This window comes from Gymnoscopelus microlampas (genome assembly GCF_963454915.1).
Source record: "Gymnoscopelus microlampas genome assembly, chromosome: 9".
Classification (NCBI taxonomy): Eukaryota; Metazoa; Chordata; class Actinopteri; order Myctophiformes; family Myctophidae; genus Gymnoscopelus; species Gymnoscopelus microlampas.
The window spans coordinates 20,657,384-20,670,289 of NC_139946.1; the positions used below are offsets into that span (position 1 = coordinate 20,657,384).

Below are 12,906 nucleotides of genomic sequence, written 5' to 3' on the forward strand. Positions count from 1 at the left end.
TGAAAAAGAAAAATGCCTGGCCCTTTTCACAGCTGATCGGCTTGGGAGAGCAGCGGAACACTAGGTATATCAAAAGGAGTGTTGCATCACTGACAGGAAATTGAGGGGATTTAACACCAAAGGAGTCGGCGGTGTATTTGCAAGGTGAATCTTTTACAAGGCACTTTCTCAGAAATATTGCTTTCTGCAATCCGTGATCAAATATAGGGAACATTCTCCCCATTCTCTCAGCTAAGTTGGAGGGAGCTACTTTAAAAGTATAATTTGTGAATGAGTGCTAGATAAAATGTAATTACCGTAGATTAGACTATAGACTAGAGTGACAATACATAATCTTTACAAACACATCTTCAGAGTTGCCTGTAGGACCGAGGAAGGCTAAAATGATTTGAAATCTGTCATTAAAATCGAATTGAACCTGGTAACTTTGTGGAGTAAGAGCTAATTATTTGAAGTGCTGTACTGTATATTTACAGTGTATTTATGACAAGGTAAGGCAAGTTTAGTCGTATAGCACATTTCAACAAGCGCTTTATACAAGAAATCAAGCATTAATGTTTTGTGTAAAGCTCCATAACAGCAGGGCTTCTCCTACCTTATAACTTATCTTGACAAATAATGGGCCTGTTTGTCTGTTTTGTCTTGTCAATAGATGACAAGAGTACAGTCGCTGGATAATGACAGCGCTGGTAGTTCAGTTCAGTCAGAGAGATGTGGGGGTGTAGGTGGGATAAAACCATATTCTGTGTGTCACAGTCACATTAATGGGATCAGTCAATATCCAGGGATATAAAGAGAACATAGATAATATATCAATTAATGAAAAAGGATGTGCAGGGATAGAATTACTCAACCACTGAGGGAAAAGCAGTATATTGCTTACCAAATCAACACGATTCAAATGATTGAATCCCACATATCATATGACACATCTGATGTCATGTTAGACCAACACCCCCATGTCATAAAAACCCCTATAGAGAACGCAAACATGCTTCATCGGGCTGTTAATTACCTAAATCACAACAGTCTGTGTTTTACAAATTACGGTGTTGCGGTTTTAAAACTAAGTCTGGTCTGTTGTGCTTTAAAACATTAACCCATTCAATATGGGAATGCATCTGTGTCATTTTAGATTTTAGCTATAACCTATCTATGAGCTTGTAGATCTGCTATTTTTTTTTTAAATCGTGAACATTTGGTGCAAATCTTTGAATATATATTTTTTAAAGCGAACATTTGTAACTTAAATCTTTGCTTCTGGGGGTCCCTGGAACTAAATATTTTGAGATGGGGGTCGGCGGCCAAATTTGGGGGTTCTTGATAAGAAAAAGTTTGAGAACCACTGATATTATAGCGAGATACGTTTTTCAGAAACCAGTTAGGATTTAGAAAACATTTGTAGATGTGCTCCCGGATTGAATGGGTTAAAAGATGCAGCTGGCTGGGGGGGAAGCACTGCAGTAAGATTGGGCATCTTCTTCAATAATGAACTTTTCCCTGCCAGAACGTGTTGTGCATAGAGGGCTCGTGGGAGGATGTGCTCTCTGTGCATAATAGTGGCTTATAGCATTGGTTCTCAAAATGGGGTCTGGGTACTCCCAGGGGTCCTTGGGGGGGTACCAGAGGGTCCCCAGCAAAATGTGTTAATATAGCGTCACAATCATTTTAACCACCTTAACCATAAGTTATACTTTGGCTATTCAAAAATAGCAGATATACAAGCTCATAGTGCGGCACCAAGTGCCGCGCTATGAGCTTGTAGATATGCTATTTTTGAAAAATCGTAAATATTTGTGCAAAATTAATCTTTAATATATATATTTTGTTAAGCGAACATGTTTAACTCAAATCTTTGCGTCTGGGGGCCACTGTCACAAAATATGAGATGGAGGTCCACGGCCAAATATGTATCAGTTTGAAGGCCCTTAACATGAAAAAGTTTGAGAAACACTAACAGTTCTGAAGAATTTTCTCTCCACCTATTTTTATTCCTATAAATAAACGTCAGCATCTGCTGTTAAGACATGGCTGTTGAACAGGAGGGAAATGACAGACTGAATCAAGATTGGCTGAAAAGGCAATATTCAGCAATATATCTGTATTTCCTCACCTTATTCTAGATGAGCTGGGAGAAAGCAAGCTGGTCCCACTACTCTGTCCTTGAGAGCTTTCTGTGGGTGTGTAGCTGCACACTTTGAAACATACTCATATAGTCTTTCTGATGCATTTTCCTTCCCATACATATTATGCATAATTGATATCCGCTGCCATTTGATATTTCTTTTATTTGCACAAGAGACTGCCCTTTCATACATGTAATGTATATTTGATATCTGATTTCATATTTTCTACTCTTTCACTCTATTGTTTATTTAAACACTTAATTCCCATATGGGTAACCAGAGTCCCTCAGGGATCAATACTAGTATCTTTTCTGTTTTCTGTTATTGTGGGGAAAGCTTTTGTTGAAAATAGCCGATCGACAAGCTCACAATGCGAGCTTGTCGATCTGCTATTTTCAACTAAACCTTTCCCCTCAATACCGATACAGGGGTTTAAGGGGTTAAAAAGCACTATGTAAGAGAACAAATACATCATGACGTTTTAAGTTCATAATTCGATATGTATAAAAGTCATTTCTTTGACCAATTACTTCCTTTCAGTAATTTCCAGAACTATCTGCAATTGTTTTATTCTTTTAGGTTTTTAAGAGTAGGAAAAGGTTTTGTCTCTACAAATGGGTAGACACACAGGGAGTCCATCGTACAATAACCTGTTGAAAAATGACAGACAGTTCCCTGGACTAGTAGCGAACAGCCTGGCAGGGCCATCTACGCCTTACGTCATTACTGGATGTGGATGCCAAGACTCAGACGTATCCCGCCTGCCATGTCGGTCTGATAGGAAAGGGAACAGAGCCCTCCTGACGTGGGCTTTCGGTGGACTACCGTAAATTTCGTCGAACTGGTGAGGCCGTTTGCGGTAAATGGCGTGAGCTCATGCTTGGCTGCAGTGTGTTTTGAGTGCATAACTGATTGAGTGCGTGTGTGTGTGTGTGTGTGTGTGTGTGTGTGTGTGTGTGTGTGTGTGTGTGTGTGTGTGTGTGTGTGTGTGTGTGTGTGTGTGTGTGTGTGTGTGTGTGTGTTTTGAGGTTGAGAACGTGCAAGGGCAAAAAGGGAGGCCATTAGCTTGGGTTTCCCTGGATGGAGGTCTTGCTGAGTGGCTACAGTTTTGGATAGAGGGCAGAGATAAGGATCTGTGTTTGTTTGGCATTCCTGGAGCCCTCTATGGCCTGCCAGAAACTGCTTTCATTAAACGACAAACTTGCAATCAGCACACACACACACAGGAAAGAAACTTTGTTTGTTTGTAAATATGTTTGTCCACTTAAACTTCCCAAACTTTACCAGTCACTTCCGCTATAATTTTCTAGATTCTAGAGGCGAGGAGTCTTTAAATGATGCTTGGTCATCTGCCAATGTCTAGATTATAGCCATACACACATTTACCACCATGTCAGAATTTAACAGCATTTGGCTGGAGTTCTAACACTATACTGTACACACATATTCTGCACGTGTACTACCCCTCTCTCACTCACACACACTTTAGTTTAGGCATTTAGCAGACGCAGAGCGACTTACAGTAATCAAGGTAAACACATACTTCAAATGCATAGAGACAGAGTAGTGCCTCAGTAATCTAGGATCATAGGTAAACCAAGAACCTAGTATCAGTCTAAACAGTATAATATACTATAGGATGCCAGGTCAACAAATGAACCTGGCATCTCTAAATAACGTGCCCCTAAATGACATTTAAACCTGTGCATAAGACGTGTCAAGGCTAGTTAAAATGCTATGGGCTAAGGTGGAGTCTGAAGAAGTGAGTCTTCAGATTATGGTAGAAAATTGGGAGTGAGTTTGCAGTTCTAACTGCAATGGTGGGTTTGTTCCTCAGTTCGGGAGCCAGAAGAGAGAAGAGTCTGGGATGTGTGGAGATTAACACACAACCCTGGCATAGATCACTTTACAACTTTTACATGAACACAGATGTTTAGATTGTTTGTTTGTACATTGTTTGTTTGTTTAAAATAAATGTTCATTCATAGCCTAGGAGTAAGAACCTTGCGCGAACAAGTGCTTGGACAATGGTCAAACTGCACTCCTTGATCATTCCTTTTTTTGGGGATTATTTTCCTTGATTATTGATGCTGCTACAATGTCGTGAGGAACCAGAACAAATTATTTTTGCTCTTATGAACCATATGCAAATGTATCAGTTTCAGGAATACATTAAATATTCGCAGTTATACATTAAATATTCGCAGATATACATGTTGGTACGTGCACACGGGTTACCATGCAATAACTGATAGTGAAGAAAAAAACTGCTACTGTGCATAAGTGGCCAACTTGGGACTCTGCGCTGATGTTTCTGACACCTGTGTAATGCCTTGAGACCACCTTGAGGCTAACACGCAACGACTTCTCCAATGCCACGGTTACTATCTCATTTGCACTAATGCAAATGTCTGTGCAATACGCTCTTCGAAAGTTAAAGCTTTATCGAACAGAAGGGCAGAGGAACATTCATCTTAACCGTGCACAGACCCCCCGCGGGGGAAAAGAACCATGCAAAACAGAAAGTGCTTTCAATGCGTGTGTAAGATTGATGATATGCAAGTCAAGCTAAATTGGATTCTTTTCTGTGGCCTTCTCTCTCGCTACTGCGGTCCAAGTATATTGTTTCATTTTCCTTCCTCTGAAGAAAAGCCTCCTGAGAGAGAGGAGTTAAAATGTAAGAACAAAGGGCTGTCAATTAAGGCTGGAAGTTCCCTCTCTGCAGACACAGGGCACATGGCCTTTGACACCTGGGCAGAGGTAGGAGGATGTGGGGAGGGAGGTCTGCCGTTCTTTGCCAGTGTTAATTAACTAGAATAAAGAGAGGTTTGGCACAAAAGGGAAGCTGTTGGTGTGGAGTTTGCCCCGTCTCGCCTGTCAACTAAAACCTCTGCAAGGCAAATCCACATCTCAGGCCTCTTTCTACCATCTCTCTGTTCACCTCTCTCCTTGTGTGTGTGTGTGTGTGTGTGTGTGTGTGTGTGTGTGTGTGTGTGTGTGTGTGTGTGTGTGTGTGTGTGTGTGTGTGTGTGTGCGTGCATGATGGCAGATGCAGAGAGGAAAGGTCTGCTGTTGTTGATCGGATTAACACAAAGCCGCCAAATACGAAAATGATTGATTTGGTGATGCATCATTCATCCAGGTGTACAAACAGCTGTTTACATTAATGCAAATTAATCCTACAAAATAGATGCTGTGCTGCTCCGCACACCACACGTGAACTACGTGGTTTGGACCGACTGACCGACCGACCGACCTTGCTATCCTTAGGACTCACTAGGGGGGTAAAATAAAAAAACATATCAAATATCAAAGCCTGGGACCAGAAAGACAGCATCGCAGATGCTCACGTAATATTAACTCCCTCCTGTGTGCATGTTTTGAATATCAGATTCAGCATAAGCAGATCCTATGTCTCAGCCACACTACCAGTTCAGTTCCCAGCCAGGGACCTGTGCTGCATCGTGTGTGTGTGTGTGTGTGTGTGTCTCTATATATGTGTGTGTGTGTGTGTGTGTGTGTGTGTGTGTGTGTGTGTGTGTGTGTGTGCAGGGTTGAGCTGTAGGGGGTACGGGGGGGTACGGCGTACCCTTAGTTCTGAGACTGTGGGGGCTGGACTCGCGAGCACACACGTCAGCCGCCCGCGAGAAGTCAATCATTAACACAACAACGCAACTTCAGGGGCGAGCCGTTTTTAACACCTTAAACAATGGCCTCAACCTGGCTGCTTTGCATAACAAGAGCTGGTAGCCTACCAGACACTCACAAATGTATCCTTATCTAGCTCTGGTCCATAGCGTTAGAAGGAGTTCTCCTTAACGCTATGGTACTTTATATTCTTTCCCCTCGTACCGCGGTAGCGCAGCCTCTCGTCTGTAGTAAAATAAAAATAAACGCTTTTGGTACTCACCAAAACAAAGACGGTTTAATGGAGTTGAAAGCCTATTCTATTAAGTGGGAACACTCTGAGCCCCCACCTCACGTATAAAATACACTTTTTGGCCAGAAAAGAAAATATTTCACCGGAAGGAAGAATCTGGTCAATAGGAAAATTCCATTGACCAGATCTGTAGAGGGCACTGTGGAGTAACCAAAAACAGGTTTTAATTCCGGTGAAATATTTTCTTTTCTGTCCAAAAAGTGTATTTTAGACGTGAGGTGGGGGCTCACAGTGTTCCTATTTAGTAAAGTAGGCTTTCAACTCCATAAAACCGTCTTTGTTTTGGTGAGTAGCAAAAGGGTATTTTTTTTTTTTTTTTACTTGTTTTAAAAAACACTGTTTTGAAAGCAATGTAAGTCTTAAAAAAAAGTAATTCAAGTAAAGACAAGTTGACTGATTATTTTAAGCACTTATGTGTGGGTGAATCTATGTAAAGGGCATTTATATAAAACTAAAAGGAAAATAAAATAATTAATTAATTGAAACAAAAATAAAAACAACAAATTAACAATGCAACAAAATAATAAGAAATATAAATACACTAATAATCACATGTTGAATACAGTATTTCAACTAGCACTGAGCTGAGTGGCTATGTGCACATGCTTGCGCACGCATGTGCCCGCGTGCCCGCGCGCGTGCACGTGACGTCATAAAATAGAGTACCCATAGTTCAAAAATCCACAGCTCACCACTGTGTGTGTGTGTGTGTGTGTGTGTGTGTGTGTGTGTGTGTGTGTGTGTGTGTGTGTGTGTGTGTGTGTGTGTGTGTGTGTGTGTGTGTGTGCATTCAATACGTGTGAGTGTGGCGTCCTGTTTTGATGCCTTGGCTGGATGGGAAAACAGACGAGTGATGTTTGTGTTATTACCTCAGAGTAGGACAGATGAATCAGTCAAGGAACAAAGCCCCTCTCTAGCTAATACACACACAAACAGGTGTACATTAGAAACTCAAAAACAACCTGAGTGGGGTTGTTTTTCTCACACACACACACACACACACACACACACACACACACACACACACACACACACACACACACACACACACACACACACACACACACACACACACACACACACACACACACACACACACACACACACACACAGCAGGAAGCAGCTGTGGAGCAGGTCAGTACTATGTGCTGTTCTCCAAAGTTCCCTTTTGGACTGCTGATGGGCGATGTGACTACAGGTGACTTGAATTGGACATTTTGCGATCAGACACTGAAACGAGATGACTGGCTGATGGGGAGAACTCCATTTGTTAACTCAAGTAAAGGAACTGTTCTCAAAATCCGACTCAATCATCATAGCCACTGTATTTGCAGAGCCGAAACTGTGCCAGTGGGGGCTGCAAATTCATCCCAATGGTGTCAAACTTACAGAGGCTGAACTCTGAATATAAACCAGTGACAATCTTCTAGAGCATTGGTTCTCAAAGTCCCTGATGCTAGATAGGAGAGTGTGGAAGGCAGCGATTCAGGAGTCCCGAGTTGGTGTTGGCTAGACCGCACTCTCGCATCACATCGGTTCTCAAAGTGGGGTCCGGGGACCCCCAGGGGATCTTGGGGGGGGGGGGGGGGGGGGGGGGGGGGTTCCAGGGGGTCCCCAGCTTAATGTGTTAATATAGCATCACAATCATTTTAACCACTTTATACATTTGGCTGTGCAAAAATAGCAGATACTGTATAGAAGCTCAAAGCGTGTCACTTGTACATCTGCTATTTTTGATCATTTTTGAAAAACCTTGTGTTGTGAAAAATGTACATTTTTACACAAATCTCCTCTTCTGGGGGTCCCTGGCACAAAACATTTTCAGATGGGGGTCCGCGGCCAAATACACATCAATTTGGGGGTCCTTGGCACGAAAACATTTGAGAGCTACTGATCTAGAGCACCCCTTTAAAAGCAACTCAGACTGCTTTTTCTCCTGCCTAATATAGCTGTAAATAAATAGAGAAGGTCTGACGTGAAGAATCACTGATTCTCGGTACTGAACTGGTACGTATCGAGCCCTCCACACTGGTACGCACATTGCTGAAGCATGACGGCTGTTTTTTTTACGCAGGATAAAAACAATGGACTGAGAATGTGTGTCTGTTTTCTTCCTCTCAAGCTGGTGCGCTACTGCAGGCTTGAGGCTGAGGGTGAGGAGGGTTGGCAGGGAGGGAGGGAGGGAGGGAGGGAGGTGAATGAGAAAGAAGGGAGTGAAGAGAGGGCAGGGGAAGGGAAAATGAGTGAAAAAACAAACAGGAATCATGGAGGGACAGAAAAAGAGCACAGTTGCCGGCTCCACATTGCCACCTAGGGGACCATAATGACTTGTAGGCAAAGTGGACTCTACAGTGTCAGCTGGACTGGTGTAGAGTTGTCAGAGATCTATGAACCAATTGCAGAGAAATAAATCCCAACGGTGTCTTAAATATAGTTGATTCAATGTCTTTAGTATTCCAGGCATTTATTTTGGTCTATCATTTGACTGGGTGTTTATTTTTGCCTGTCACAGCTCATAATGTGGAGCGAACAGGTTGTTTATCCACTCTGGCCAGCTTTAAATCAGAAACATGAATTGCTTTTGACGCCGTACTGTAGCTAAGACCCAGACATTTCCTAACATGGAGCATCATCAAACTGGCAACCGTGTTCGTCTTTCAGTAAGCTCCTTAGAAATGTGAGTGATTATACAAATATGAAACTACAGTGGAAGTGGATGACGAAGTTTGGGATTAAAACTGCTACAGTGGAAGGTGTACAAAATGATTTGCCTCTTTTCCTGAATGTCCCTCTATGGAGCCAGCCAGCCACATCTTAAACCATTCAAACCAACTGTCATTTTAGAATTTTTTGTGCTATAACCATTATTTTATACTTTGGGCTATTCAAAAATAGCAGATCTACAAGCTCATAGTGCAGCACAGAGTGCCGTGCTACGTGCTTGTAGATCTGCTATTCGTTTTTTGAAAAATCATGAAAATGTTTACAAATCTTTGTATATATAATTTTTAAAGATTTTTTTTTCAACTCAAATCTTTGCTTCAGGGGATTCTACAAATGTCTTCTAAATCCTAACAGTTAAAAAAAAAAAAGTACGTTGCAATAATATCAGTAGTTCTCAAACTTTTTCATGTCAGGGACCCCCAGAAGCAAAGATTTGAGTTAAAAATGTATATATAAAAATGTGTGTGTGTGTATATATATATATATATATATATATTCATAGATTTGCACACATTTTCACAAATTATTCTCTTCAAAAATAGCCCAAGGAAATCTAAAATGACACAGATGTGTTCCCGAATTGAACGGGTTAAATCACTGCCACCGCATGAGAAGCATGCCTGCTGAGCTCAATCATTAAAGCCGTCACTACCAACTAATCACATCACATCAAGTCATTTGTTGCCTGGGGATGAGGTGGCACTCTGAACTGTAGCCATTTAATTATGCATGATGGGTATTTATCTTGCTGTTAAAAGGGGGAAATGCAGGTCAATTTCACACTGGCTTCAGACTGTTGTTTTTGTTAAAGATGATGTGTGATATTTTTTAGGCAGTTTTTTTCCTTTTTAGTGCAGAGACAGGAAATTGAGTGATGACAGAGGGGGGAAACGACACGCAAACAGTCTCCAGAATCTAAATGGACTGGATGGATGTTGCGATTACGTGGTCAGCTACCAGCGCAACTATAATTGTGAGGCAGCACAATCATGTAAAAATGGACCCTTACATGTCCATTTGAACACACTCAAATTCTCTTAACCCATTAAGACCATTATAACCATTATTTTATACTTTGGCTATTCAAAAATAGCAGATCTACAAGCTCATAGCGCTGCACTCGGTGCCGCGCTATGAGCTTGTAGATCTGCTATTTATTTTAATATAAAAGGGACACAGACAGAGGGGTACAACGGGTACTCTGACAAAACCCCCAACACTATGACTCAGACATATTGGCCGGATCGCAGTGCGACGGAGGTATGAGGGCCCAAACTCTAGATTTGAGGGCCCGGCCCAAACCTCTAGTATATTCTAACGGCTAGTCCACACCAATGCAACTCCTTGCAACCATTATCCCCAAATGGCACCCGTCTGAAACGGGGGGGGGGGGGGGGGGGGGCGGTTAAGCATGAGTGCAAGAGAAATCGTCAAGAGAGAAACAGAATAAGAAAGTAGTGATAGACAGGTGGCCAAACGGAAAGCTAGAGAACGAGAGAGGCCCAGGACAGCTAGAGACAGAGAGAGGCTGGGATGGCTAGGAAGAGAGGGAGAGTGAATGAGAATATATGAGAGAGAGAGAATGAGCAACAGGCTTCCTGTTGTTGTGCCTCAGGAAAAACTCCACAATGACCTTCAGAATGTCACAATACTCACATGGACGTTTCCTAGAGCCAAAAAACCTCAACTCATGACCTTCCTCTCCTCTCCTTCTTTCACAGCCTACGAATAACGTCATTTATCCTTGTGAATCCCCCTGTCCCTCCACTCAGACACGGACACACACAAACGTATGCAATAACGTGCATTCACGCACACACATACACTCTTCACTGCAGTGTTTGCCTCCTATTCGGCCTAACTTCTCTTTTTGTCCTCCTTGTCCGCCCATACCCCCCCACCCCTCCTACTGGACAGACTGTCCTTGTTACTCACTCCCTGCTGTGCTCATTCTCACCTTCAAATTAAAAGGTTTTGACAGCACCTGCCCAGCATACACAAGCACACAGACGCGCACGGGCGGACACACACACACACACACACACACACACACACACACACTCGATTATGATTAATGAACGATCATAAAAAAAAAACACATATACACCAGTAGTCAAAATAGCCGATCTACAAGCTGACAATGCGTCCATCAGACTAATGGATTTAGTCAGTGGATTATATATTTTTGTATAATAGTTTGTGTTGATTCATTGATATATATAAAGAAATATATATCCCCTCAAAAATAGGCTTTTAATCTCAATTAGCCTACACGAGCAAGATTGAATTATTGGTTCTAAATATCGGTTTAGACATATTTTTGTTTAACTGCCCAGCCAAGGGTATCCTCTTCTCTGCTCAGCTTGTGGAGGGCACCATCTGACAGTGACGCCCTTGTGGTCCGTGTCGATAAAACCTTGACAGCTGCTTCGCCACATCTTTAAACAACATGAACCCTAGCGCTCTTTTACTGGACATGTCATAAAGGCAAAAATCCGGCGAGTCTCAACACCTCATGTTGTGAGCTTAATTAGATTTACTATTTTGGCTATTGACGCACAAAGAAGTATACTGTATGCGGTCTATGTGGTTAAAAGCCATGCCTTTCAATAATATCATGTGGTCAACAACATTACAAGGAGAAGGTACCCCCCAACCCACTCAAAATTAAATAGCATTTAGTTAATTGCATTCACAGTGTGTCCCATGCCTATTAGAATTAAAAACCAGCAGCCCTACTACAGCAGTACAGTTCATGACCACAGTGGAAAACCTATGATCTAGTGGTTTGAAATTCTGCTTGCGGTGAATAAATTATAAACTAAAGTACAAAGTTCCCCAGGCACTCGAGAGCATGTGTAAGTTAAGCTCAAAATCGAACTTTTTGCCCTCTGATTTAAGGACATCCACCAGCAGGTGAACGGCTCAGATACCCGGTGATTTTTTCCCCCTCGGATTATAGCCTTTAGTGAAAATGAAAGAGGTAGAAACAGCAAGGACACGGTGCTCGATTAGCCAAACCCTGGTCAATAAGACCAGGCTGCAACAAGGTATTGATGTTGAAGAACTGCCTAGAATTCAATACCAAGAGCTGTGTGCAGCATTTCAGAAGTCAAAGCAAAACATGCTCAATTTGAAGGATGAGAAGTAACTCTCATTCTGTGTTCACACTAGTGGCGACAAAGCGACAGGCTACAAGTCATTTTCAGTGGAAGCCAGTTACTTGAAGCAACAAACTGATGCCTGACACTTGAATAAAGAAGGCACTGGGGCAACTCTGATGATTGGAGCCTTTTTCTTTAATAGAACAGGGTGCAAGGCGACAACGTTTCGATGTCTATTACATCTTCGTCATGCCTGACACTTGTTGCTGCGTGGCGGGCGTGACACACTACAAAAAAGAAAAAGAAAGCCAAGCTGGCTTTATTTTCTTTCAGCACTCCAGCAGTGACCAGCGAAGAATCAATCAATCTCGTTTTTGTTTCACCATTTCCCCTCCCTCTCTCTCTCTCACACACATTTCCTGCTCCGTTCTGTTAATGGAAGAAAAACTCCTGGCCACGCTTGGTCATTTCGTACATTTGCCGCTGCCAATGCGATCGCAGTAGAGCAGACACAAATGGAATATGTCTGGAGTCTGGACATACAACTCAGAGTAACTAATAGAATAGAACAGTTCAATGCCCTGACAATGCCCTGTTCTGGGGCGGGGCGCTGTGAATGATCCAAGCACTACCGAAGAAGAGTACACCCACAGACATCATGTGATCACAACAACAAAAAAGCCTACTTTCATGTTAAAGGATTCACAAAAGTACATTTTTGGGGGGATTTCTGTTGTTTTCTAAGAGTTTTTCAAAAAACATGCCACATTCTCCAGGAAGGAGGTCACGGAGAATATTCCGTGATTTTTCAAAGGTACAGTAAAATCACCGTTTTCGCTGGCAAAGGGACGGTAGACGGATGAATTGATTAATTAATTCCGTGGCAGTGAATGAGTTAAGGAGGGCATGTAAAAAAATTAATAATGAGAACTCGCCATCAAAGTCTCCAGAAAAACGCACACCAACTAATGTAAAACGGCAGAGATTTTCCAGCGTCATGTCTCCCTTTTAG

At 42.2% G+C, this 12,906-nt stretch overlaps 1 protein-coding gene across 1 annotated transcript in view; it reads right to left on the reverse strand.

Moving 5' to 3' along the window:
- xxylt1 (xyloside xylosyltransferase 1) overlaps positions 1–12,906 on the reverse strand; it is a 40,348-nt gene that overhangs the window by 10,465 nt on the left and 16,977 nt on the right. The window lies entirely within an intron of this gene.